This window comes from Lissotriton helveticus, chromosome 5_1 (genome assembly GCF_964261635.1).
Source record: "Lissotriton helveticus chromosome 5_1, aLisHel1.1, whole genome shotgun sequence".
Lineage (NCBI taxonomy): Eukaryota > Metazoa > Chordata > Amphibia > Caudata > Salamandridae > Lissotriton > Lissotriton helveticus.
The window spans coordinates 308,856,096-308,883,801 of record NC_136065.1 but is presented as its reverse complement, the minus strand read 5'-3'; the positions used below and the strand labels follow the sequence as shown (position 1 = coordinate 308,883,801).

Sequence of the window (27,706 nt, the reverse complement as noted above, 5' to 3'; positions counted from 1 at the left end):
AGGCAGTTATGTTTTATGTATAGCTGATACTCTGATTGTCTACAGAGACTAACAGCAAGAGTAGGGGAGGCTTGTTTAGGACTTCAACGAAGATACCTGTAATGCAGAAATAGGACTACAGGTATGTACATTTTTCTGCTGCATTGTAAGACCTTCATTGAAAGTCAAATTGTAGAACACAGTAGCATTATATATATATATGGTTACACACATACACACACAAAGCAGCTGTTAGATAAGAGAGTAACTACACAAGTAAATGTAGACCGTCAAAGAGAAATGAGAACAGAGGAAATCTTAAAAAAAGATTCCTGAGTAATATCTGACCAGTCGGGCTTCTGTCAGACTATCTGACTCTAGGCAGTAGTGTTTAGTGAATGTGTGAATAGATGTACAGGTAGCAGCTTTACAAATCTCAATGATTGGAACATTTCTAATCCAAATCGTAGTGGTTGATTTTCCGCTAGTGAAATGGGCCTTTAGACTACTATCACCATTCCAAATGTCTTTTTTAGGTCGGGCTGTGTGGGACGTACCAGAAGAAGAGGGAACAGATCTTACCATGAGACACAACAAGAACCTCAGGTCCAGTGGGACCCATCGATCGAACAGCGAGTAACGAATGATTTACAAGCATCAACGAGCAACCAGTCGACCTAATCGTCAACCTCAGCAAGAGACAATTGACTACCCTGGAATCACAAGTGCTCAACAAAGGATTGGGATTTGTACCGACCAATGTAGGAGAATATTTCACCACAGATATGGAACCCTCAGTTTTTCCCGGAAGATAAGACTGAATTTCTTCTTCAATCAATCCCAGAATGATGAAACAGAAATTACCACCAACACAGGTTTACGCAACAAGTCTACCTTTAACCCTCCTGTGCATCTCATTCCTGCGGAAATCTCTACTTTTGAGAAAGCAGTTTTGAAAGACTTTGCAAATCGGAAATCCCTTGCCAAAATTCCCTTTTTTCAAATCACCAAAGAAGAGATGATATATATGCCTGAGGAACCTGAGAGTCGACCAGGAGATTATTAAACCTGCAGACAAAGGTGGCATCATATAGTGCTCATGAATCACAAGGATTATCAGGATGAGTGTTCATGACAACTACAAGATGCAAAACACTATACTAAGCTGCATAATGATCACACGGCAAAACTACAGAGATCCATCTGAAGCCTGGTGGAAAAGGCCAAGGAGGAAGGCTGGATAACCAAAAGAGAGTAATTTTCACCAACTCCTGAACCCGAAAACACAATACTTTTATGTTCTTCCCAGGATTCACAAACCCACGAGACCTCCAACAGGGAGACCCATAGTGTCAGGCTTAGGGTCAGTATTAGAGCCCATATCGCGGTTTGTGGACTGGTTCTTGCGCCCCTTTGTAATCAAAATGCCGTCCTATCTGCAGGACAAGAAACATGTGCTGAAGGTTCTGGCCGACATCCCCTTCGACCCAGGAACAAACATACTGGTCTCATTTGACGTTGAATCGTTATATACAAACAACCCCCAGGATGATACCTTGATCAAGACACTACTAGATCAAATAACGGAGGGAGACATGACGCCAAACTCCTTGATCAAGGACTGCGCTACCTTAGACATGAAGAACAAGTTACTTACCTTCGGTAACGATATATCTGTAAGAAACAGTAGTTAGTATTAGATTCCTTACCTTAGAATATCCCCAGGCGTCAGTCTGGATCCGGAAACTTTTGCGTAGCAGTACCCCTGCGCGTCGGTAGGCGTCGTCTGCAGGCGTCCCCTGCGGCTCCGCGTCGTCGGCGTCGTGCGCCGTGATGACGTCGCTGGAGTATATAGACGCCGCCTCCGCGCGCTGACGTCAGTTCTTTGCACACAGCTTTTCCGCGCCAGAACACGCAGAGCCATGTGAGAACCAACACTGGTGCCATTTGAAACTAGGGCCCTGAAAGGGATGTCCCTAACCCTAGGTATCAGTTCGCAGAACGGGGAGGATGGGCGGGGCGGTAAGGAATCTAATACTAACTACTGTTTCTTACAGATATATCGTTACCGAAGGTAAGTAACTTGTTCATCTGAAAGAAACAGGTTAGTATTAGATTCCTTACCTTAGAATAGATACCCCAGCAATACCAACCCCGGTGGTGGGTCTGCGAACCAATACAACCTACACCAGAAAGTCCTGGAGGACCGAACGGCCAAAGAAGCCATCCCTCCGGACTTGACTGTCCAGGCAGTAGTGCCTCGCAAAGGTGTGCAGCGAGGCCCACGTGGCCGCCTGGCAAATGTCCTGCAAAGGGACTCCCCGGCCCAGGGCAGTAGTAGCCGCCGTGGCCCGAGTGGAATGGGCCCTCAGCCCAACAGGAGGCTCCTTCCGAGCCAAAGAGTAGCATGCTTTGATGCACAGGACGACCCACCGAGAGATGGTCCGTTTCTGTACCGCCCTTCCCTTCCTCTCACCCACGTAGCCAACAAACAGTTGGTCATCCACCCGGAACTGGCGTGTGCGATCCATATAGAATGAAAGCGCACGTTTTGGGTCCAGACGATGGAGCCGCTCTTCATCCTTTGAAGGATGCGGAGGCGGGAAGAAGGAGGGCAAGGTGATGGACTGCCCAATGTGAAAAGCAGAGACTACCTTGGGCAGGAAAGAAGGTCTGGTCCGAAGAACCACCTTATCAGGATGAACAGACAAGAAAGGAGGTTGAACAGAAAGAGCCTGGAGCTCACTCACTCTCCTGGCAGAGGTGATGGCTACCAGGAAGGCCGTCTTTAAGGTGAGAAGACGGAGAGGACAGGAATGAAGGGGCTCAAAGGGAGCGCACATCAGGAAAGTCAAAACCAGGTTCAAGTCCCACTGAGGCATCACGAACGGAGCTGGAGGATACATGTGCGTGATGCCCTTTAAGAATCTTAACACAATAGGGGACTTGAACAAAGATGGCTGATCAGGTAGCCTCAAGAAGGCGGAAAGGGCAGAAAGATAGCCCTTGATAGTGCCCAGAGCAGAGCCCTGCTGGGCAAGGGAAAGGAGGAAGAGGAGAACCTCAGATAGAGGGGCAGAAAGGGGATCCACAGCCTTTGCTGTGCACCATGCCACAAATCTGTTCCACCGGCAGGCGTATACCGACTTTGTGGAGGGACGCCTGGCTGCCAGAATGACATCACAGACTTCAGGAGGCAAGTCAAATGGCCTCAACTGTCGCCGCTCAATCTCCACGCATGGAGGTGGAGACTGGACAGGTTCGGGTGGAGGACCGTCCCCTGCTGCTGCGACAGAAGGTCCTCCTGAAGGGGCAGGCGGATCGAGGGACCGACTGTCATGCTGAGTAGCTCGGGATACCAGTACCTTCGAGCCCAGTCCGGAGCCACAAGGATAACATGGGCCCGGTCGCGCCTGATCTTCTTCAGCACTCTGGGCAGAAGTGGTATAGGCGGAAAGGCGTACAACAGACCGCAACTCCACTCGCGCCGAAAGGCGTCGCCGAGCGAGTGCCGTCTTGGAAACTCCAACGCGCAGAACTGATGACATTGCGCGTTCTCTTCTGTGGCGAATAGATCTAACCAAGGCTCTCCCCATTGCTGAAAGAGGCCTCTCGCCACATCCGAGTTCAGACGCCATTCGTGATCCACCGAGCACCGACGGCTGAGTTCGTCCGCCCTGGCGTTCAGAGAACCTGCCAGGTGTTGAACCGTCAGAGTCACGCCCTGACGTTCCAGCCATTGCCAGAGGCGCAGAGCCTCTTGGCAAAGGGTCCACGACCCCACACCGCCCTGTTTGTTGCAGTACCACATGGCGGTGGTGTTGTCCGTGAACACCTGCACTACACTCCCGTTGACAAAGGGGAGGAATGCCTTCAGTGCCAGGCGAATCGCCCGCAGCTCCAACATGTTGATATGGAGCCGGGACTCCGCCGGAGACCAGAGGCCTCTGATCTCCGCCTCTCCCAAGTGGCCACCCCAGCCTTGGAGGGACGCGTCCGTCACAACCACGTGCTCCGGCTGGGGAAGGGAGAGGGATCTGCCCCTGACCCAATCGCGGTCTGTAAGCCACCACTGCAACTGTCTCGCAGTGCCCTCCGAGATCAGGACATGGTCGGATAGGTTGCCCTGATGCTGGGCCCACTGAAACTTCAGGTCCCACTGCAGAGCCCGCATCCGCCATCTGGCGTGATGCACCAGAAGGATGCAGGAGGCCATCAGCCCCAGAAGCCGCAGCGTCAACCTGACCGAAACCCGGGATAACGGCTGAAAGATGGGAATCAGAGCCTGAATATCCCGGACCCGCCGTTCCGGGGGATAAACCCGAAACTGCGCCGAGTCGAGAACCGCTCCGATGAAAAGGAGCTTTTGAGAGGGACACAGGTGTGATTTCGGCACATTGATGGAAAACCCCAACTCGTGCAGGAGGTCTGCCGTCATCTGAAGGTGGTGGACGACTGTCTGGGGCGAGCCCGCCTTCAACAGCCAGTCGTCGAGGTAGGGGAAGACTGAAACCCCTAACCGGCGCAGATGAGCTGCGACCACCGCCATCACTTTCGTGAACACCCGTGGGGCGCTGGTAAGGCCGAATGGGAGCACGATAAACTGAAAATGCTCGTGGCCTACCGTGAACCGCAGGTAACGCCGGTGGGCCGGCAGGACGGGGATGTGAAAGTACGCATCCTGCAAGTCCAACGCTACCATCCAGTCTTGTGGGTCTAGAGCAGCCAAGACCTGAGCCAAAGTCAACATCTTGAACTTCTCCTTCCGGAGGAAGCCGTTGACGTTCCGTAGATCCAAGATAGGACGCAGGCCTCCCTTGTCCTTCTTGGGTACCAGAAAGTAGTGGGAGTAGCAACCACACCCTACTTCTGGCCCAGGAACGCGCTCGATGGCCCCCTTGGCCAAGAGGGCCGTAACTTCCTCCTGCAGAAGAGTCAAGTGGTCCCCCGACACACGGTGGTTCTGCGGTGGCATGGCTGGAGGAGTGGACTCGAAGGGGAGGGCATAGCCCCTTCGGACAAGCTGCAGCACCCACCTGTCCGATGTTATCGCGCGCCAGCGGGAGTGGTGATGGCGAACCCTGCCACCCACTGGCGTCACGTGAGCCCGAAAGCTCGGACTAGGAAGGCTTGGATGCCGCAGCGGAGGGAGGCGTGGACTGACCACGACGCTGGCCTCTACCGCCACCACGGCGGAAACCACGGGCGCCACCGCGCTGGGGAGCGCTCTGCGCCGCGTGGCTGGCAGCACGTGTGGGACCTCCTCTCCCTTGGCCACGAAAGGGCCGAAACGAACCCGTCTGCTGGCGCTGGGTCTGGGTCGAGAGACCCAAGGACTTGGCCGTGACCCTGGAGTCCTTGAAGCGCTCCAGCGCGTGGTCCGCTTTGTCACCAAATAGGCGACTGCCATCAAATGGCATGTCCATAAGCGTATTTTGGACGTCTGGTGAGAAGTTGGCAGATCTCAGCCAGGCATGGCGACGAATCGCCACCGTAGTGGACATGGCCCGTCCCAGTGAGTCCGTGGTGTCCAGACCACAACGGATCGAGTACCGCGCCGCATCCCGGCCTTCAACAAAGGCCCGGGTGAGCTTGTCCCGCACTTCCTGGGGGCATTGCGGCAAACACTCCTCGACCGTATCCCACAGGGAGTGGGTGTAGCGGCCCAAGAGGCACGCGGTGTTACAAGACCGCAGCCCAGCACTCAAAGAGGAAAACACTTTCTTTCCGAATTGGTCGTACCTCTTTGATTCCCGGTCGGGCGGAGCCGACGGAAATGCGGACTGCGAAGTGGAGGCCTGGATCACCAGACTCTCCGGGGAGGGATGGGTGGACAGGAAGGCAGGGTCGTCCGCGCAGGGACGGTGACGCCTGGCAACGTTCCGGTCAACCGGCGCACCAGAGGCGGGCCTGGACCAGGTGCCCAGAAGGACATCCGTCAGGGCCTCATTAAACGGCAGCAGAGGCTCCTGGGGGCATGACTGCGGTTTAAAAACTTCCGTCAGGATATTCGGTTTGACCTTCGCAACGGGGAGCTCAAGGTGTAAGGCCTTGGCAGCCCTCATCAGGACCACCGAATAGGCAGCACCCGCCTCGGACGCCACAGGGGACGGAGAGACAAACCCAGGGTTGGGCGACTCGTCCAGGCCACTGGCATCACCCAGATCACCTACCCAGTCCACATCGTACTGGCAGGCACGGGATAGAGGGTCCTCAGACCCCTCCCAACCCTCTCCATACTCCTCCTCGTCATACCCATATTCTGGGTCGACGATATAGACATCGGGGTCAACAGGCCCCATCGGCGTCGGGTCCGGCGTCGGCCGACGCCGGTCCGGCTCCGAGTCCGGAGTCGGGGAGGAAAGGGGGGTGGCGCCGCGCGGCGTCGGTGCCGGGGACCCGACGCCGGCCGGAGCCGACGGCGGAGTCGCTGCACCACGCGGGGGCGGTACCATGGGCTGGCCCACAGGAACCGACGCCGGAGAGGCCGGGAGACCAGCCGGCGACGAACCAGAGGGAACCAGCGGCGCCGGGGCCGGAGCCACCGGCGGCGCCGGGGCAGGAGCACCCGAACCGCTCGGGCCCCCAGACGGGACCGACGGGCCCGCAGGCGCCGAAGGCCCCGCCGGAGAAGACCTCGCCCTCATAGCAATGAGGAAGGCCTCGATCTCCTCACGCGACGCGCCTTCCCCAGGGACCGACAGGTGTGGGGCAGACGGCGTCGGCGACCCATGCGGGACCGCGGGGGTGGGGTCACCCGAGCCCCCGGCCGCAGCACGCGGGCGTCGGGGGGAGTCGGGGGTGCGATGGCGACGCCCCGACTTCTTGTGCTTACCTGACGAGCCGGAGGAATGGTGGCGACTCCCGGAGCGCCCATGGCGGCTCCGCGACCGCTCCCTCGACCGCTCCCTCGACCTCCGACCGGACCGGGACCGCTCTCGACGCGGGGCCGACAACCGGAGTTCGAGAAGCTTGCGGGACCGCTCCCGCCTAGCTTTTCCAGTCAAGGCCCGACAGTCGACGCAGGACTCCACGTCGTGGTCCGCGCCCAGACACCGGAGGCAGAGTCGATGGTGGTCGGTGACCGACATCATGCGGTCGCACTCGTCACAACTCTTGAAACCGGGCATCCTACCGGCACCGTAAGGATCAATCAGTTAACAAAAAACTTGGTCAAAAGACCGGAGTACTGCTCTTCGGATCTGCGCTAACTGGCGCGGAAAAAAGAAGAACTGACGTCAGCGCGCGGAGGCGGCGTCTATATACTCCAGCGACGTCATCACGGCGCACGACGCCGACGACGCGGAGCCGCAGGGGACGCCTGCAGACGACGCCTACCGACGCGCAGGGGTACTGCTACGCAAAAGTTTCCGGATCCAGACTGACGCCTGGGGATATTCTAAGGTAAGGAATCTAATACTAACCTGTTTCTTTCAGATGAATAATTCCTTTCAATACCAAGAGATTTTTTGGGGCAAATATCAGGGTCTTCCATGGGAAGCACCTTTGCGCCCACTATGGCCAAAATTTACATACATGAATTTGAATCAAGACACATGTACCCTTCAGAGAATCCATACAATAAAAACTTAAGAACATGGAAGAGATATTTAGATGATATCCTAGTCATCTGGGAAGGTGATTTGGACTCCCTTCTGGATTTCTCTGGATGGCTGAATACAAGGGATATTAACCTGAGATTTACTTGTGAACACAGCAAAACATCACTGCCATTTCTAGAACTCCTACTTTACCGCAAATACAGAGGGCTACGTTCCGAACTCTACAAGAAATCTTTGGCACTGAATTCACTCATGTGTTACAATAGTTTTCAACCTCTGGCTCTGAGGAACAATTTACCAGTGGGGCAATTTCTCAGGATCAGGAGAAACTGCACAGATAGAGAAATTCAAAGATCACGCCACTGCACAGAGCAACTCTATTCCAGAGAGCCTACCCTGCAAATCTAATTAAAAGAGTAGCCAAACGAACGAATAATAACAGAGATGGTCTACTTGAAACGTACATTACACCCCGAAAAGAGAGACTGGTATGCGTGACCACCCACAACCACCTAACGAACACTGTGAAAAAAGTGGTGACCAAGAACTGGCACATTCTCAACCTAGGAAATAGATCTCAACCAAAACCTTTGCATGCATTCATATCAAGTATGAATATCAGGGACATGATTGTCTATACTAGACCACAGGCGGCGATACAGTAAACATCAGCTACACTGTGGTCTCTGCCCCAGTTATTGGACATTTCCCCTGTGGATCGTGCACGGGCTGCCCATATACCAGAGCTACACATGAAATTGACCTTGGACTCAGGACACCTTGGAAGTTTAACAGACACACCAAATGCAACACTGAAGGGGTTATCTACCTACTACAATGCCCTTGCAATTTGCAATATGTAGGGATGACTACACAGAAGGTGAAAACAAGGATTACTGAGCACAGGAGTACCACAAGATGCCAGAAACTAAATACCAAACTAACCAAACACTTTGCAGACCAACGCCACACAGCCAATGACATCTTCTGGATAGTATTAGATAATCCCCAGTATACAATCCACAATGGGGCCATTGGAAACTGTGCTCTTTCATAGAGAACAACGCTGGGTGTTTAGGCTGAAGAGTGATAAACTAGGGCTCAATAATGAGATTCCATGAACCAGTTTAGCTAGATGAACACACTTCCTACAAATGAGTGTAGACACACAACATGGAATCATATACCTAGTGGGTGACCTGAAATACAGTACAACACACCCACCCCTCTGCAGGAATGTAAAAGACCTCCCCACCTTCCCTTCCCACTCCCCACTGGCCCTCTGTATAGATTACAAATAAGCACCCCTCTTCTGTGAATGAGGCCAACCCAGTTTCATAGACCCGTAAATGCAGTACCTGACTATCCGCATTTGATCATAGATGAGCAACCTGACAGCCATTTCATGTGTACACCGGCTCCACATATATGGATCATAACTATCCACCTATACATTGGCACAATATGAATGTATATCATTTTTCTCATCCTGCGCAAACGGGACTACATGCCCGAGACATCACAGTATTATGCCCAATAGGATATTACATGGGTATCAAGATATTCACATAATATGCACACCCCCTCCAACACAAACATTATCACGTGGTTTGAATTTATTACCGCCCCATTGATTTCCAGACACGGGACCACATATCCCAGCAGATTGGCTCACATGACATATTACGCCGACTATGTGATGTGACCACAACAAATATGGCGCCTCAGCTTTTCACTCTCGCCGGGACATCTGGTGGCTGTGCACTACGCTTAATAAGGTAAGTGTTACTGGTTTCTGCTGCCCCTGCAATCACTTTAACAGAATAACTCATTCACTGTGCAGGCATGCCCTAGACCGATTCAATTAGAAACATGCACGGTCATGGTGGCTCGCATTTAACTTTGGCAAAATTCTGAGTGCGGTACATGGTAATACCTCTCGAGCAACAAAAGAGATGTAGCTATATCGGAGCCCTTGTTACCCTGGCACTCCCTACCACCGTTATGCTATACACTATTGCACCGGCTTGTTGACACAGAAGAACCAACTTATTCTGCCACACACTACTGATCGGGCTCTCTTGCGACAGCCCGATCCAATGACAGTAATTTAGGACATGAGATGCATTTGAAGACTATACTATACAGGCCAGCACAGGTTTATCATTTTTTGCGTTCTTGATGCACTGGAGTCCTTGGCATCTTTGTCATTTTCTGCGCTGTTTTTTATTCAATAAGAACACATTAAGTATGTGGATAGATACACATATTCACATAACAGACACACTATTATGAATGTATATCTTTTTTCCTTTTAGCTGGGCACTATGAGACGTACCTAAAGCATGGAGAGTGAACCTTTTCACCTCAACTCATAGGTAAGAAATATGTCAGACATTCTTTTACACCACTATTGGTCTTGAAAATGTCGGTAGATGAGATATGGAAGATCATGACTTTCAGACAGACAAACCCCTAGAAGCACAAGGGTTGTTGACAACCTGACCGCCCTCTTCCTGTGATGGCCAGTATATTCTAATTCTTCTTTAAACACACTTGCAGAGTCATGACGAATGCCGCTGGATCCCTTTAGGGGACTACTACAGGCAGAAACAAATTGACCTCTTTCAGGGAAATATTTGGTTCAATCCCTAGTCCTCGCTTTTAAAGTTTGTCCCTGAGACCACCCAATAAAGATTTAGTGGATCCACTGAGACAATTTTATCACTTAACTATATATATTTTTTGCACTCTGCCCCCCACTCACTTTCCTCTATCGCTCATCTAAGAGAAAACACCTCAGCTCCTCCCCTCAGGGAGTTGTAGCCCACACCTCGGTGTGAGGAAGGAACCCATATGATGAAGCATGTCACCTAACGGTGAGTGAGGGTTCTCGTCCTGAAAGGATTTCTCCTTCCTGCTCTCTCTGATATTGCATCGCTTCCCTTTTCCTTCATCTACCCTAATTCCACAGCTAGCCAGGCATACCTTATGTGTTACTAACCTTTAGACTACTAGCCAGAGGTCTGCTTGCTAGCTGGTAACATAGTCAGATACATGCTACTATCCATCTAGCAATAGATTGTCTGGAAGTAGTTGAACCTTGCTTAATGTGACCACAGTTAACGAATAACTGTTTAGCCCTTCTGATGCGTTTAGTCCTGTCCAGATAGAACTTCTTGACTCTGTTCACATCTAGTGAGTGGAAAGTTCTCTCTGCTTAAGTTGATGATGGGTTAGGACATAAGTAGGAAGAGTAATAGCTTGGTAGATGTGGAAATCTAACATTATTTTGGAAGGAAACATGGATGGGTCATTACAATTACTCTATTAGGGTGAAAAATAGTAAACAGTTAATCAGCCAATAAAGCCTGCAATTCTCTAGCCCTTCTAGTAGATGGATTGCAATGAGGAAAATGGTCTCCATGAGAGGTGCTCCAATGAAGATCTATGTATAGGTTCGAAAGGAGAACCAACTAACTTGGACAGAATTAGATTGATTTCCTCAAGTGGAGATGGTGTCTTTATTTAATGATTTTTTAAGGCCTTCCACAAAGAATTCTGCTACTGGAATAGTAAAGAAAGAATTCTGTTGAGGGTGCTTCTGTATGCTGTCCAAACCACTCCAGTCTGGCGCTTCAAGCGTGTCTGCTAAGGAGAAAGATGACCCCTCCCATTCCTCATTACCACCCTCTGGGCGATAGGGACCATCAGGGATGAACAGGGGAACAAAAGAATGTGATATCTATGAAAGCTCCCAATACTGGAGAACTACAGTTACAGGTAATTAACTTATTTTCTTACTCCAGTATTAGAAATCTCAGATTCATATGCTTGAATCAGAGTAGCTAGCAGTCAGCAGCACTTTTTTCTGTACTTAAATAAATGTAAGAGTGCGTTTTAAATTGTCAATCTGTAGGGAAGAACGCCTTAATTGAAAAAGCCCCTAGTCCCCAAACAGATAAGAGAAACTCTATGCTTAAATCTACTTTAAAACATAAAAAACAAACCCTTATCAAGATAAACATCATATTATAAACATCCACACCAAAAGACATTCATATGAAATAAAAATGTGCTTAGTTTAACAGTAGAAAGGAAGGAGGGATGAAGGAGAGAGCTCACCGTCACTGGAAAATGTTCCTCAGCACCGCTTGTCCTACTGCCACATCATTGTTAGAAGCTGCATCCAATCAGTAATGCCTGGTGAAGGTGTGAGTACTCTTTCAGGTAGCAGCCCTGCATATATCCTGGATAGGTACCCCAGCAAACAAAGCAGTGGATGCTGAGATTGCTCTTGTAGAGTGAGCACACACCCATGCTCGTAGATGTTTTCCTGCTGGTTGATTACAATACTGGATTGCATTCGAGATCCATATAGCAATCCCCTCTTGGAAAGAGGATAGCCCTTTCTTGGCACGCTGAAAAATACAAAAAGCTGTGCCGATTTGCGACTAGTTTTTGTTCTTTGTAGATAAAATTTCGGACAACACTGAATATCCAGCGACTGAAGAGCTCTTTCCACTGTAGTAGTTGGTAGAGGGAAGAAAGTCTTAAAGATAGGAGGTTCATTGAAATGAAAGACTGATGGCACATTGTCGATAAACTTGGGATTAGTACGAAGAACCACTCGATCATGCCTAAACTGTAGAAACGGTTCCTGTATGGTCAGGGGCTGAATTTCTCCAACTCTCCTGGCCGATGTCAGTGCCAAGAGAAGAGCCACCTTCCAAGAAAGGAACTTAAGGTCCGCTTTATGAATGGGTTCAAAGGGATGTTTCATGAGTTGTGATAACTCTATATTAAGATGCCAGAGAGGTGGCGGAGGCTTGACCGGAGGAAAAGTACGGAATAGGCTTTTCATTAACTGCTTTATGATTCTTTCGGACCATAATGATGGTCCCGAGGATGTCCTTCCTAAAGCGAGATATAGCAACTAGATGGACTTTAATTGACGCATGTGCTAGTCCAGATTTTGCCAATAGCAGAATCTAAGGAAGGGTCTCATGAGACGAGGATCTTAGAGGTTGAACCTTAGAAACCTGGCACCATATACAGAATCGCTTTTATTTCATCCTGCACGTCTTATTCGTACTCTGTGCCCGGGCATTTGAAAGAACTTCCCTGCATTCAGATGGAATCTCTAGATTTTGGAACTCAGTATTCAGGAGCCATGCTGCTAAGCGAAGTGATCAGGGATCTGGATGCATCACTTGTCCCTGCTACATCGTCAGAAGAGATGGAATGGAGTATAGGTTGTGCCTCCGAAAGAAGGAGAAGTTCTGTGAACCAATGTTGTCTGGACCACGATGGGGCTATTAGGATCATCCTGCACGGCGAGGCAAGATGGCCGCTAGTGCGCTGTAGAGTAAGTCGCATTTACTCCCTCTCCCGACCGGGAGAATGAAGAAGGATTATTATCTAAGGCGGAGATGTGGCTGGTTTACAGGATAATACAGAAACTCCTAAAGAATACCGGATACAAAGATCCTCATCTTCAACAGCAAGTGTATACTGCGTGCACGACTTTGAAGGAGTGCTGGAAGCGTGTATACGGCGGCGTGAAGATAATGTCTCAGCCTACGAGACACGAGAAGGACAAGGATAGAGAGAAGCTCTTGCCGACAGTAAATTGTGCGAGTCAAGCACTGAGTGATAGCTCCCGGACCGGGACTATACCGAAAATGCCACTACCGTACAAAAGATCAACACCCGCTTTGAGTGCGATTTAGAAAGCACAGCAGCGGAAAGCAGAAAAGGAAAAGAAAATAGGCTTAAAAGCAACACAAGCTGAAGCAGTACACAATAAAACATTGCAAGTAACGCAGAGTTTAAATAAAGACAATGCCAGGAGCGTACGGAGTATTGGTGGGACGGCAACCAAGGACGCCAGAGATGCAAACCTCAGACAGCCTACCTTGACAGAGACATTTAACATGAAGATATTGACTGGGGCTACAGTCAGACCCCCTGTGAGCCGCTCCCCCATGGGCGACGCAGAGTTCGATGCGGGAGGAGAGAAGGCCGTCCTCGAGGACGTTGGCGTCGGGATTGCTAAGCAACCAGGAAGAGCCGCGGTGAACGATACACTTCCTGCGGGAATAGACGGAGGGACAGAGAACCCACAGAGCCGGAATCTGAAGCAGTCGGCTATTGGTATGAACACCACGGAGTTAACGGTGATGGGTGAGACGGAGGAGAACTTGCAAGGCACAACCCAGACCGGGAAAATACAGAATCGGAGCTCTGACCAACTAGTGACTGGCATGCCCTTTGGGAATTCAGCTGAGTTTGAGGAGACGAAGTTGGCGGGGACGGAGATTGGGAGGCTATCGGAAGTAGGTTGCGATGCCATCGCAGGGGCTGAAGGTATGAATAACGCCCAGATGATGGATGCATTGTTACAGGTAGAGGCAGAATTAAATAATGATGTAAGGCAGAAGCAGTGTGCAAAATGGGGGAGTCTCGCAAGTCTGGACTCACAGAGAGAACGTGAAGGGGATAAGTTTTACTCAGTTAATGAGGGGTCGGATTCCTCTAGTGAGGAGAAGGAAGATATAGAGACCACTGATATAAGTTCGGACGCTGAGGAAAGCAGTGGCTCTAAGGATACAAACACTCAGAGAAGGAGGAAATCTGCAGCAAAACGAGGCTCTCTAGTAAATATAAACAAAAAACTTGTATGGGATTATTCTGCAACATCTGGCATCTATCAGGAGGGCATTCAGGGGAAAGGCATAACAGGAGGGGAGGAGAGTGGAGCCGCAAAGCACGCTACATTAGACCTGCTGGTCGATATGTTAAAACAAATACAGGGGGAAGCCAGGGCAGAGAGCCGTAGAGCAAGGCATGACACTAAAAAAATACAGGCTTCTATAAGAAAAATGAATAAAAAACATGAAGAGGTCGAGGAGAGAGTAGTGCTGGTGGAGGAAAGAACAGGAAGGCTCGAGGATGAGGTAACCGACTGGCAGGTGTTTAAGATGGAGCAGACAAAAGTCGTGGAGGATCTGCAGTGGAAAATCGAGGACTTTGAAAATCGCCAGCAGCGTAACAACGTGAGACTTCTTGGAATGGAGGAAGGGGTAGAGGGGCAGGATGCAAGAGGGTATGTCATTAAGTTATTAAAAGGATCATTTCCGGAAGCGCAGTGGCAGTGGGAGGTAGAGGTCCAAAGGGCACACAGGTTTCCACTAACAATAAAAAAGAAACGAGATGGGAATCAGGATACTCTGCCAAGAGCCATGTTGATCTTTTTTGGCTATTTCTTGGCAAGACAAGAAATCATGGAAAAAGCCAGCCCAGATTCTAAGAAAACCTTTGAGGGGGTCACGTTCTTTGCGAGACCTGACTTTTGTCGTGTGACTGTGGAGAGGCGGTGGCGCATTAGGCAATTAATTGCTCCTTTTCGTCTGCAAGGTGCAGAGGCATACTTAATGTTCCCGGCGAAATTGAAGGTTATCACTGGAGGATATACTAGAATGTTTTTTTCAGAAGTAAAGGTGGGGGAATATCTAGAAGAGTTGACTGAACAACGTAGGGGGAAAAATTAACACATAAAAGAGTGATGTATTGGCTTTAAAATCTGCTGATAGTATCAGGAAAGCTGAGGAGAGGGAGGGCGATACTACAATGCGAGCAGTCACACATAGGTCATGTATGACCTATTTGCCTGTGAAAGTGGGAGGAGGGGGAGGGATGACTGTGGGAGGGGAGGGCAGGGGGGAGTGGGGGGGAGAAGGTTTGATGATGGTTGGGTTGAGAAAACAGCACAAAATGATAAAATACATAAAGAAGAGAAAGCATGGGTATATATAATGAAAGAAGAGAGTTTTAAGATGGCAGGCAGTATGGAAAATCCTTGTAAATATACATGGCGTTAAGGGTGGCCTCTCTGAACATATGTGGATTGAATAATGGAGGGAAAAGGCAGAAGGCTGCAGCTATGCTAAGGAGGTTAAGGCTGGACGTGATATGCCTCCAAGAGACTCATATTGTGGGGAAGGACAAATTCATGTTGGAGCAGATGGGGTATGATGTTCTTGCTCATACAAATCAGGATAGTAGGACAAGAGGAGTAGCTATCTTAGCTAAGAAAGGGGCTGTCAAAATAAAATAAAAAAAGGAGGATCAGGAGGGGAGATGGGTAATAGTGGAAGTGGAAACATCCGCTGGGCACTTCACAATTGTTTCTATTTATGGCTCTTCCGATGATGAACCGGAAGTTTTTGAATATTTGGATTTGGAACTCGCATTGTGGCCAGAGCCTGTAATATGTTGTGGGGATTTTAATATCAATGGTTTGCATGGGCTGGGAGTGACGGGCGGGGGAGGGTATGCTGGGAGGAAAAGGAAAACTTGTAATGCGATAAATAACTTAGTGCAACATAATGCACTGGTAGATGTGTGGGCTAATAACAATCCGCTAGGGACAGGGAGTACTTATTATTCAGCGCCACATAGGATGGTCGCCAGGCTGGATTTTTTTCTTCTGTCAAGTTCTAAGATAAATGGCGCCCAGATAGAGCGGCTGCCAAGGATTATATCAGATCATAATCCGTTGGTGTTAAGCCTCCCGCTGGCTAGCAGAGACAGGGTAAAACAGTATACCTGGTCATTTGAGAGAAGGCTTTTAAAAGAAGAAGGATACCTTAATCGGATGCAGAAATGGATTGTACAGTTTTGGGAGATTAATAGGGGGTCCGCTCCAGCTAATATGGTCTGGGATGCGTTCAAGGCCGGAATTAGGGGGGAAACCTTGAGCTACACATTACAGAGGAATAAGAAGGAGAAAATCAAGATGGATATGTGGCTGAAGGAATTGGAGAGGCTAGAAGAACGTTTAACCCAGGCACTGCTAAATCATGAAGCAATAGAGGGGTTATTGCTGGAAATAGAATTAAACAAAGCAGAAGCAGGGGAAAGCTTGGCACAGAAGGCGGCGGGGAACTTCCTGGCTAAAAAAAAAAGTGCTATGAATATAATGAGAGAGTAGACCACCTATTGGCAATCCGAATCAGACAAAAATTAGCAGCAGGAGAAATCAAGGAAATTAGAGATAGCACAGGCAACATTGTAGATAAGGTGGAAGAGGTACAGGAGGTATTTAGGGAATTTTATGGGAATTTATATGCACAGGGTTTAAACAATATAGGACTGGGGATTATGGAGTACTTGGCAGGAACATCACACGACAGGTTACATGAGGAGGAGAAAGAGAAGTTAGATCTCCCTTTAACTTTACAGGAACTAAGAGTAGCAGTGACTAATCTCCCCGCTGGGAAAGCTACAGGGCCGGATCAAATACCGGCAGAGTTTTATAAAATATTCTGGGACACAGTGGGGGAGGATATGTTGGAGACTTTTAGACAGGCGCAGATGAGTAGGTTAGCGCCACCGTCTTGGGCAGGGGCAGATATAGTGGTGATATTGAAGAAAGATAAAACCCCATTAGAACCTGGGTCCTACAGACCAATCGCCCTTTTAAATGCGGACGCAAAAATCTTTTCTAAAGCATTGGCACAGAGATTAAGCAGGGTTATAGAGGGGTTAGTCAGTAAAACACAGCATGGATTTATTCCTGGAAAGGGGACCACCCAGCATACTAGACAACTGATCACCATTTTAGATGCTGCGGAGGTTGCCAGGGATCCTGTCGCGGTCATATTTCTCGACGCAGAGAAGGCTTTTGACAGGGTCTCCTGGGACTATTTGTGGAAGGTTATGGAGTGGTTTGGGATAGGCGAGGGTTACATTAGGGCAGACCAGGTCTTATATGAGAAGCCGACAGCGAGGGTGAGAATTAATAAGAGTTATACAAGGGCAATACAGAGAAGACGTGGGACCAGGCAGGGTTGTCCCGTTTCACCCTTGCTGTTCGCTTTATATCTGGATCCCATGCTAAGAAGATTAGTTTGTAATAATAATATCCCCCGGTCAGGTTGCACGACATGGATTATAAATTATTCGCCTATGCAGATGACGTGGCGCTCATTACTCCGGAACCAGGGAGGGCTATAACTGAGATAGAACAGGAGGCTATGAATTTCGGGGCAGTATCAGGGTATCTGATTAACAAAGGGAAGACTCAGATAGTTCAGAACAGATACACAACACACCAAGATGCTAGAGTAGTCCCCGAGGCGTTATATCTTGGGATTAGGGTGAAAGCGGACTTAGATACCCTAGTGGGGGTGAATATGGAACTATTATTAGCTAAAGTTAAAAAGAATACTGAAAAGATTCACAATTTACATTTGACACTAATGGGACGCATAAATGTGATCAAGATGGTCACATTCCCGAAATTTCTTTATATTTTTAGAGCCATTCCTCTTCTTTTTGATCAGAGTTGGTTTAGTAGGCTGGAAGTAATTCTTAATAGACTGATTTGGGCACAAGGGAAGACCAGGAGAGCCTATAGATTCATGACACTCTCTAGGGAGAAAGGGGGCCCGAGACTTTAAACTCTATTATTGGGCCGCGGCCATGCAATATTTTCAAGGGCTGATAGGTAGTAGGGGAGAGACACAAAGGGATGACGGATCTATCTTCACAAATGTATATAGAGTACTGATAGGGGGGGAAGCTGAGAACGCTTTTTTAAATGTGATTGATTATAGTTATTATAAACACACCAGGTTTAAGACTCTAAGAGCGGCCTATAACATTTGGAAGGCGGTAACTAAAAAGCTTGGAATGGGGAGATACAGTAGATATACTCGACTGTTAAATAACCATTCACTCCCGGGGGACATCTTTAGGGATGCAACTATGAGGGTTTGGGACACTAAGGGTATCAAGAAGATCGGAGATTTAATGGACATGGAGGGGGAGATATTACAATTCCAGGAGTTACAAAATAAATTTGAAATACCTACTAATAGTTTCTTTAAGTATCTACAGGCGAGAAGCTATTTGGTAAATAAAAAGGGAGGTCCTACAGGGTTTAACCATTGTAGAATATTGGATTATATAGAACGGAGTAAGCATTGTACAATCCGACAGCTGTATGTAGAACTGTGTGCCCTTAAAAGCGACGACAGGGATAAACATGCTCGTAAGTGGGTGGAGAAAGTGGGGTCTAGCCTGGATGGATTTCAGATGTCTTTGGATTTAGGAAGTTCAGTTCTGTGTTTAGCAACGTTGCAATCACAGCATTACAAAACAGTGAATTCCCTCTATCACACCCCGGCTAGAGATGCCCAGTGGGGAGGGATGTCAGGAATAACCTGTCCACGTTGTGATGCAAGTAACGCTGACATAGTACATATGTTTGCGCAATGCCCACAACTACATACTCTGAAGGGAGCAATTGAGGAATTTCTGGAGGGCTTATTGGGGAACAAGATCAAAATGTCTGATGAATTAATAATGTTGGGGGTGATGGCAGGGGCAGAGGAATCCCATATAGAATTTTTGTTTATGACAGCTGCTGTCTTTCGGATCGGTATTGCGAGGGCATGGCTGGACAGGATACCTCCAACATTTGAAATCTGGGTAGCAAGATTATTGTCCACGTATAATTTGGAGAAAGCGATATACGACAGGAAGGGCAGAAGGGCAAAAATACGGGGAGGGAAGATATGGCAACCCATAGCTCGGTGGAAAGCTGGGCAGAATGGTTAGGATGCGGGGCGAAAAACTGCATGCATTATTGGAAAATGTAGTTTGCTTCTCTTTATTTTGTACTGCTTGAAAGTATTTTGTATTTTGTGTTTTGCTTACTTGTGCTGTAACATGTACTGGGGAGAAAATATAAAATAATAGAAAATAAAAAAATAAAAAAAAAGGATCATCCTGCACGGCTCTGTCTTGATCTTCATGAGCAGACGTGGTAGATGGGGAATCGGCGCAAAGACGTAGGCAACGATGCCTGACCATGCCCTCAAAAATGCATTCCCCCAGGATCCCGGTAGGTGAAGCCAACTGGCAAAGTACTGGCATTTCTTGTTCTGAGCTCTCGCAAAGAGGTCCACTGTTGGCCTGCCCCATTTTAGAAAGATGCTGTCTAGGGTTTTCTGATGGATTTCCCACTCGTGGCAGGTAGACTTGAGTCTGCTTAACGTATCTGCTGTGACATTCTGATCCCCCAGAAGGTGTTCTGCCTTCAGCGATATTCCGTTCTGCAAAGCCCATCTCCAGATGCACTGGGCTTCCTGAGATAGGGGAAAAGATCTTGTGTCCCCTTGCTTGTTGAGGAAAATGCATTGCTGTTGTGTTGTCTGTCCTGATCAGCACAGTCGAGTTCTTTATCTTCGGCAGAAATGCATGCAATGCTAATTTCACTGCTCGGAGTTCAGCAAAATGATATGAAGCTGCTTGTCTTGACACTGCCAACGCCCACTGACCTGGAGGTCTTGAAGGAAAGCTCCCCAACCTTCCAGGGAAGCATCGGTGGTGATCACATGTGGAGCCGGCATGGTGAGAAAGGAAAGACCAACGGAAATGTTTTGACATCCGGTCCACAAAGACACTGCATAAATCATACCCAGCGTTACTGTAATCATATCCTCGAAGGAACCTACTGCTTGATGCCATTTCCAATCCAACTCCTGCAATGGACGCATCCACAATCGGCAGAATGGAATGAGAGGGACGCAAGATTACATTGCTCCCAGGAGTGACTTCTATCGGGAGACGCTTCGTCCTCTGATTGTGTGTTGCCAGCAGCGGGGAAGAGCAGGACTCGTGCTCCCAGTGACCAGCGGTGCTCGAGAGGACCCATAGCCCGCCCCCTAATCACCGGGGGTTTAAAACAGCGCCTCGGGTCTCCCGCTCCGCGGGAGACGCTTCGTCCTCTGATTGTGTGCTGCCAGCAGCAGGGAAGAGCAGAACTCGTGCTCCCAGTGACCAGCGGGGCTCGTAAGCACCCATAGCCCCTCCCCCTTACTTCCGGATCGTCCAGATCGTCATCCCCGTCCCGCGGACTTGCGCCGGGCTAAGCCCGGGCCCGTTTGAGCCCGTTTGAGATCGTTGAGAACGGGGCGGGCCCCCGCCCTAAGATTTGCCATTAAGGTCAGTGTGCGTGGGTGTTGTAATTGAATGGACTGATACCGACCTGTTTTTACCAGTCATCCCTAAGAGGAGTTGGATGTACCCTCAATATAATGATGTCTATCTTGAAGGGTGGAATTGCCAGAAAATCTACTAATGGAGGGTCAATTATAGGTACCCAGGACCAGTTTCTCGTAAGAGCATCCTCAGTCCTAGCTCACGAAATGGAGCTGACAGAAAAAAGACTATCGTTGGATATTGCATTTGACAAAAGTTCTTCAATGGGAAGTTAGGCCAAGGTTTGTTCTCCAATCCCCTTACTGGCTCCCGCCAATGTTATACCGGCTACCTCTGTGGTGGGTGAGGGGAATCATCTATTGCAATCTGCCGGGTGCCTGCCATGCCCCCTGATAAGTGACGCTTCTTCATCAGGTACTAACATTACCCTTCCTAATATCATTCCCCCTAGGTCGCCGACATTCAGTGTCAAGACGCTATCTGCCTATAGTTCTAAATCAGGAACACTTCAACCATTGGTGAGCTCGACGCAAAAAAGGAAGCGGAGTGAGGCTCAAATGGCAGCAAAAGGAAGGAAAGCAAAAATTATGAAAGCCAAATAGCTAGTGAGAGTGCGACCCCCATATCTTCACATAGCTCTACTGTATGCCAGCCCATTGTTGAAGTAGAGATCCAATCACCGAGACTTGGGGATGTACGACCTGACGAGTTGGGATCGGCTTTTTGGTCCAAGTTGGAATCTATCTTTAAAAAGACATGTCTCCCAATTTATGATAGACTGGTCACTATAGAAAATAGACTTGTGTGTTTAGAATTATCGCTTGCATCGGTGCAGGTGCGGGTTGGAAATAGGGTTAATGGGGTAATTGGTACAGAAACAAACTTGTCGGGGAACAGGGTAGTTGTTTACCTTACTATTCCACGGAATGGAAATAACATTGATAAGGTCATCGCTCCCGGTGGGTCCCCACACCCCTCCTCTCAATTCATCCCTAGTACATCTGTAGCACTTAAGCAAGCCACACAGAGTGGCAGGGAAATGCTAATAGAAGCCAGTGGTCCACCAACTCATCAGCAATTGGTAAATAATTCCCCTCCCGTGCCATCTATTAAAAGCCTACCATGTATCGACCTCCCACCTGAATCTGCCCCATATGTAGTGGTCCTTGCGGGGGTTCCCATCTGAGTAAGGATAAAGGGGAAACGTACATGGAGCTTAAGAACAAATTTATTTTTTGGCTTAATTCCAACCATCCACTAATCCCCCCCCCCCCCCCCCCATGTATCTGCTGAAATTTTATTCGCTAGAAGAGTAGATTGGGTGGGGACCCGGACAAAGGCAATCGAGGGTGATTGTGTAATTACTAATTTCAAGGATAGGAGGGCTGTCAAATATATTTGCAATTGGACCCATGTAGGTACAGAGACCGTAATTCAGTCCCTGCCCTTGACTTATTTCTACCCTTCAGTATATCGAGCCACTAGGAAAATGCTACTAGGTGGGGGAATACAGAATTGGAGTACTGTAGGGGGTTTAAGGATGTTTAATAGGTTTGATGCATTGTCGGGCTGGAAGACTGCGATTGACGTTGATCTTTTGAACGCAGTCGGAGGCCTAAAGCAGTGGCCGCAAATAAGGATAAATCTAAAAAGGGTCTAAACCTATTCGATGACAAAGTTAGCTTACAGGGTGGACCCCAACCTAGTATAGAGATTGTGGCCTCGAACCAGTTGAGTTGTGAGCTAGCCTCACGTCGGCAGGCTTGTGAAGAAACATCAGCTCACGCCCCGAGTGAGATAAATCTACTTTTACCAACTGAGTCGAATGCTGAACGGTGTTCTAACACTGACATTGAGGGGTTAGATAGTGTTGGCAGGCCACCTACTAAAAATTGCTTGCTGTCACTGGTGTCTTGGAATATAGCGGGACTGGGATCAAAACTAGCCTCGCCTGATTGGTCCGATTTCATCAATAAAAGACTTGGTTAGTGGATTCTGTTTTTTGTCAGGGTTATCTGAATTTCTATGTCCCTGCAGAAAAGAAGGAAAAGGGAAGTCCAATAGGAGGATTAGTGATTTGTGTAAAGCAGGTCTTAAGCTGTAATATCCAACAACTTCCTGTTTTAAATAATGATATTCTTGCAGTTAGACTTAGCTTTCCGTCTGGTGTAAGCATCGATATCTTTAATATCTATGCAAGAGGGCACCCGGGAGGGAAAAAGTCGGAGGTAATATCAGTTCTAGACACCCTAATTGAGGCCTTGCCTATTAATACACTGCCTCTTGTAGCAGGGGATTTTAATACTACCTTTGAGCCGCTAGGGCACGATGATCGAAATCTAACGGAGGAGGAAGACTCCAGATGGGGTATTCCCCAACTTGAGTTGGCACCCATAAAAAAATGGACTGAGGCGGCAATTCAACTGAAGGGCCTCTGTATGGGGAACCAACTAAGGGCTGGCAATGGTCGAACGCCTTCTGACAGAATGGGCAGTAGAACGTATGACAATGGCCACAGGTCTAGCTGTATAGATAACTTGCTTGTCCATTTAAAACTGTGGCATTGCCTTGAGGATATGGCGATCACGGCTCGTATAGAGAGTGATCATAACCCCCTTACCTCCTTATTTAAGCTGGAATTAGATAGAGTATGTGTAGACGCCAAGGTTAAAACAGTCCCTGATGTAGCTTTAGCGAATGATGAGCGACATCTTAAATGGAGCAAAATTGTTGAGTACCCTGATACCTTGTCCATTATTAAAAATGATGTAAACAAGGTGATAGTAGATCTGGGGTCTGTCACTTCTAATGGTGACTTTCACTCCTTTATTATTGAAGCCCACTCTAAACTTTTTGCCCAATTAAAAACACACTTTTGTAAGGCGGGCTCTGGTAGCAGTAAAAATAGTAAGAAACCTGAGGACTGGTATAATGAGGCTTGTAGACAAGCAAGGTCCGAGTTGGGCCTAGCATTAAAAACGCGGGAATTAAATAAGGTAAGAGGGGCACGGGGCTGGTATAGGAAAGTTCAGAAAGAGGCGAAAAAGCTATGGGACGAGAGTAAGTGGCTGGAGCTTAAAGAAGCGTGTAAGGCAAAGAACCCAAAACTATTCTGGGACAAATATAAATGGTATAGGGGTGGGTGTCCGGACCGCCCGCAGAATAATGTCGCCCAACATTTGTGAATAGAATATTTTAAGCCACAATAAGTCTGTAGCGGTAGTAATGTGAGTAGTGGTACATTTTTGTGTACATTTTATGAAGGAGTTGCTTTTACCCTGGAAGATGTTGACAGGGCTCTAGAGACAGTAACTGAGGGAAGAGCACTAGGTATTGATTGCATCCCCGCAGATGTGTTTTTAAATGACAAACAAACATTGCGGGTGTGTATTGCCTATTTGGCAAATGCTATAGCCCAAGGAGCGGCTGTCCCTGCTTCCTGGAAGGGGGCAGAAATTGTTCCAGTATTTAAAAAAGGGGACAAGTCTGTAGCAGGCAACTATCGGCCTATCAGCCTAATCGACTGTATGCGAAAAATCATGGGTAGATTAGTTTTGTTTAAAATGCAGGCTTGGATGGACGAAAATAACATCTTGAGTCCACTACAGGCCAATTTCCGCCCCAAAACAAGCACAATTGACCAAGTATTTCGCTTTATTACTTTGTATTGGCGAACTGTAGTCCTGGGAAGGGGGGCTTTGTATGCTGTGTTCGTCGATTTGCGGGCAGCTTTCCATTTAGTTCCATGTAGCAAATTATGGCAGGTCTTGGAGGGGCTGGGGATGGCCCCCGAGTTGCTGACATTGATCGTGCGCATGCATGAGGATAATTTTGCACGGGTTCGGTGGGGGTTACAGGGGGAGGTTACTGAATCCTTCCCCGTTGAGCGGGGAGTGCGGCAGGGGTGCGTTATGGCACCTACCCTGTTCTCACTCTTTGTCAACGGGGTGGCAGACTACCTCTCGCTGGCCCCCTCGGACGCCCCGGCGTTGGCAGGTATCCGTATCCCAATCCTCATGTTTGCGGACGATACTTTGATAATTTCTAAAACACCAAGCGGCCTTTAGCGGGCCCTTCAGCGATTCGAAGATTATTGCCTCTTGCACAGCTTGGAAATAAATACTGCCAAAACCAAATTTATGTCATTCAATGAACACAAATCCTTTAGAGGTAGCATATTTATGAATAAATCCCAATTAGAGCAGGTGGATGCTTTTACTTACCTAGGTGTAACCCTACAGAGGGACATGCGCTGGAATAGCCAAATTGATTTGGCAGTCCTAAAGCACCAGCAACAAGCTGTTTTTTTTGTGCAAAAATTCAAAACCTCGCTGACTAAACCTATTAGCCCAGTTCTGGACATCTATGGGATGAAGGTATTGAGTTCGGCCCTATACGGAGCCGAACTGTGGGGCTTTGAAAACCTAACATGTCTATCCAGGGTGGAAAATGAGTTTTTGCGCAAAGTGACCGGTGTCCCGCAAAGTACCCCACTAACACCACTATTATGGGATCTGGGTAGGAAAGCAGTTAAAGATCTGGCTATTCTTAGTCTGTTTTTGTACTGGCGCGAATATGGAGTACGGAGGAACTGTCGCATTATGCACAGGGCCTCATGGACATTATTAATAATGACTCCTTTCATAAAATCAAATGGCTGAAGGAGATTAGATCCTTGTTAGGGAGGATGGCATGTCTGAATTATGGGATGATCCCCAAACAGTAGCTTTTCCCCCTAAAAAAATCTTGAAGGAAAGATATTGGGAAATGATCTTCTCATCGACATGTTCGAAAGGCCTCTCTTCACACCTTACTAGAAGTTTCCTTGAATTTAAGACCTGGCCAGCATTAGAAAAATATTGGGATGATATTGAAAAGCCATATGATCGTAAACTGTAGTTTCAATTCAGGGTTGGCACTCTCCCTACAAGGCTATTTACTGGGAAATGGGCGGGGTCTATTAATGACAGATGTCCTAGGTGCTTGGACCAACAAGAATCTGTAAGTCATATCTTGTTTGTTTGCCCGCATTATATTGCACCTCGTCGAAAGTGGATAAAACCTATCTGTCGATTAATGGGCACTCGAAGACACGTTGAGGACCTGAGAATTTTAAGCTCAGACCCCAACCCACCAATAGCTATAGCTGTGGCGATGTTCCTACATTGGGCTTGGGCAATTCGTTCTAAACTGTTGCTCACACTTAGCGAATAGTTGGCTGATTGATAATAATTTAGCCCCAACCAGATATGACCAAAAATATGACCAAAAATAATCGCCTGTTTATGCAAGGGGGTCGTGTTCTTGTTTAAGTGGTAGACACTGTTTGTACTGAACTACTCCTTATCTCACTCAATGAATTAGCGTAAATGAAATAATGCCCATCGTAAATTTGGAATTTTAATATATCCGAAGTTTTTATATTTTTCTTAATTTATATATTCGAGAGTTGTTGTATGGAGTTTAATTGCATCTTAACTATTTATGAACTATATTCTATTCTCGTTGTTTTTAGCTTGTATTGAATAATTGATGAATGTTTTATGACGTGCTTTTATGACAACTGTCGAATAAAGTTATGATGATGATGACTTATATCGGCAAACTGAAAGTGACTTTCTTTTTGCGAATGCTCGGGCCAGTGAAATTAGTTTAATTGTCTTGAGAGAGGGGGGGGGGGGGAGCGCTTTTTGCCTCTCTCTCTGTATTGGCTGGCTTCACTGTGAGTGACAGCACTCTGCTCTTTCACATGGAGCATGTTGGCGCACACACAGTAGTTTTGTTCAGTGCCTGTAACTACTGTGGCAGTGTGTGCTTTTTAGACCCAACATTTTATTTGTTGCTTTTGACAGTGTTTGTTATAATGGGGAGGGCCCGGCAGCTCCCACACCAATAAGGTTTTACAAAAACCATGTCAAAACAAGTCACTCATTGACCAAACTAAAAAGCTGACCACCAATTTCAGACCTACTAGTTTTGCCAATGCTTGTTTATTCCGTCCCTCTTTGGGAGTTTGGCACCGGTTCAATTGTTCCTTTTTGGAGCATTGTAAGAATTTCTAAATGCATGAGATGAAGGTGTTTAACGTCTTGCCGAATTGTATTAGATTAAGGACTCATCGGTCTATGGTTATCTTTTGCCATTGGTGAAGGTGAAAAGAAATTTGCCCCCCTAGGGGAACTTGCTGAAAGGTGGGAACAAAAACAGCCAGAGCCTGAAGTGCGTCATTGACATCGTGAGGTGTTCTTTCCCGGATGCCCTGCTCTTCCTATGGGGCAGATTTAGAATATGCCCCTGACTGTGGCTGTCGTTGAACATACCGTTGTCGATACGGCTGGAAAGATGTATCGTACGAGGGGTATCTATACTGCTGTAATCCTCCCATGTAGAAAGGAAGGCCCTCTAGCTCCTATAAAGGGCACCTTCCGATACTGAAGCGTCCATACAGCCTTCGCTGTGTCAGTATCTGCCTTAATATCTTGCAGCGCATCATTGATGTGCTTCCCGAATAAAGCTTCTCCATCGAATGGAAGGTCTAGGATTTTATTTTGAACATCCGGTCTAAATGAAGTAGCTCGGATTCATCCTTGACGGCGTAAAACTGCTGCACCCCCGTGATCTAAATGCTGTAGTTGCGATATCCATTGCATAATCTATCACTTCTGCAGATGCTCTCTCGCCCTCCTAGAGAATTTTCTTAACTTCAGGTCTGCTCTCTTCAGGAAGCTGATCCATATACGGAGCCAGGTCACCCCACATCTGTCTGTCATATCTGCCCAGTATGGCCAGGGCATTAGCTGCTCCGACCAACAGAGCGGACATTGATGAAAACCACTTGCAGTCGTTATCCAGGCGCCTACCCTCCTTATCTGGAGATGTGGTAATGGGTGCCGATGAGTTTTTAGACTTCCACTGAGCTGCCTGAGAAATAACGAATCCGGTTTGGGATGGCCCACCTAACAACCTGGAGCATCCTTTGGGGACTTATATTTCTTCTCCAACCTGGATAGCACTGGTGTCACTGTCGTCTTCATGACCTCTAGTCCTTCTTCCCATATATGACCTATAATAGGAATAGCCCTCACTTATTTCCTATAGGGCTCCTTAAAGTCATATAAAAACAGTCTATTTGGGTAGCCTGCATAGGTAGA

The 27,706-nt window shown here is 47.8% G+C and overlaps 1 protein-coding gene across 22 annotated transcripts in view; it reads right to left on the bottom strand.

Moving 5' to 3' along the window:
- RERE (arginine-glutamic acid dipeptide repeats) overlaps positions 1-27,706 on the bottom strand; it is a 1,170,479-nt gene that overhangs the window by 144,613 nt on the left and 998,160 nt on the right. The window lies entirely within an intron of this gene.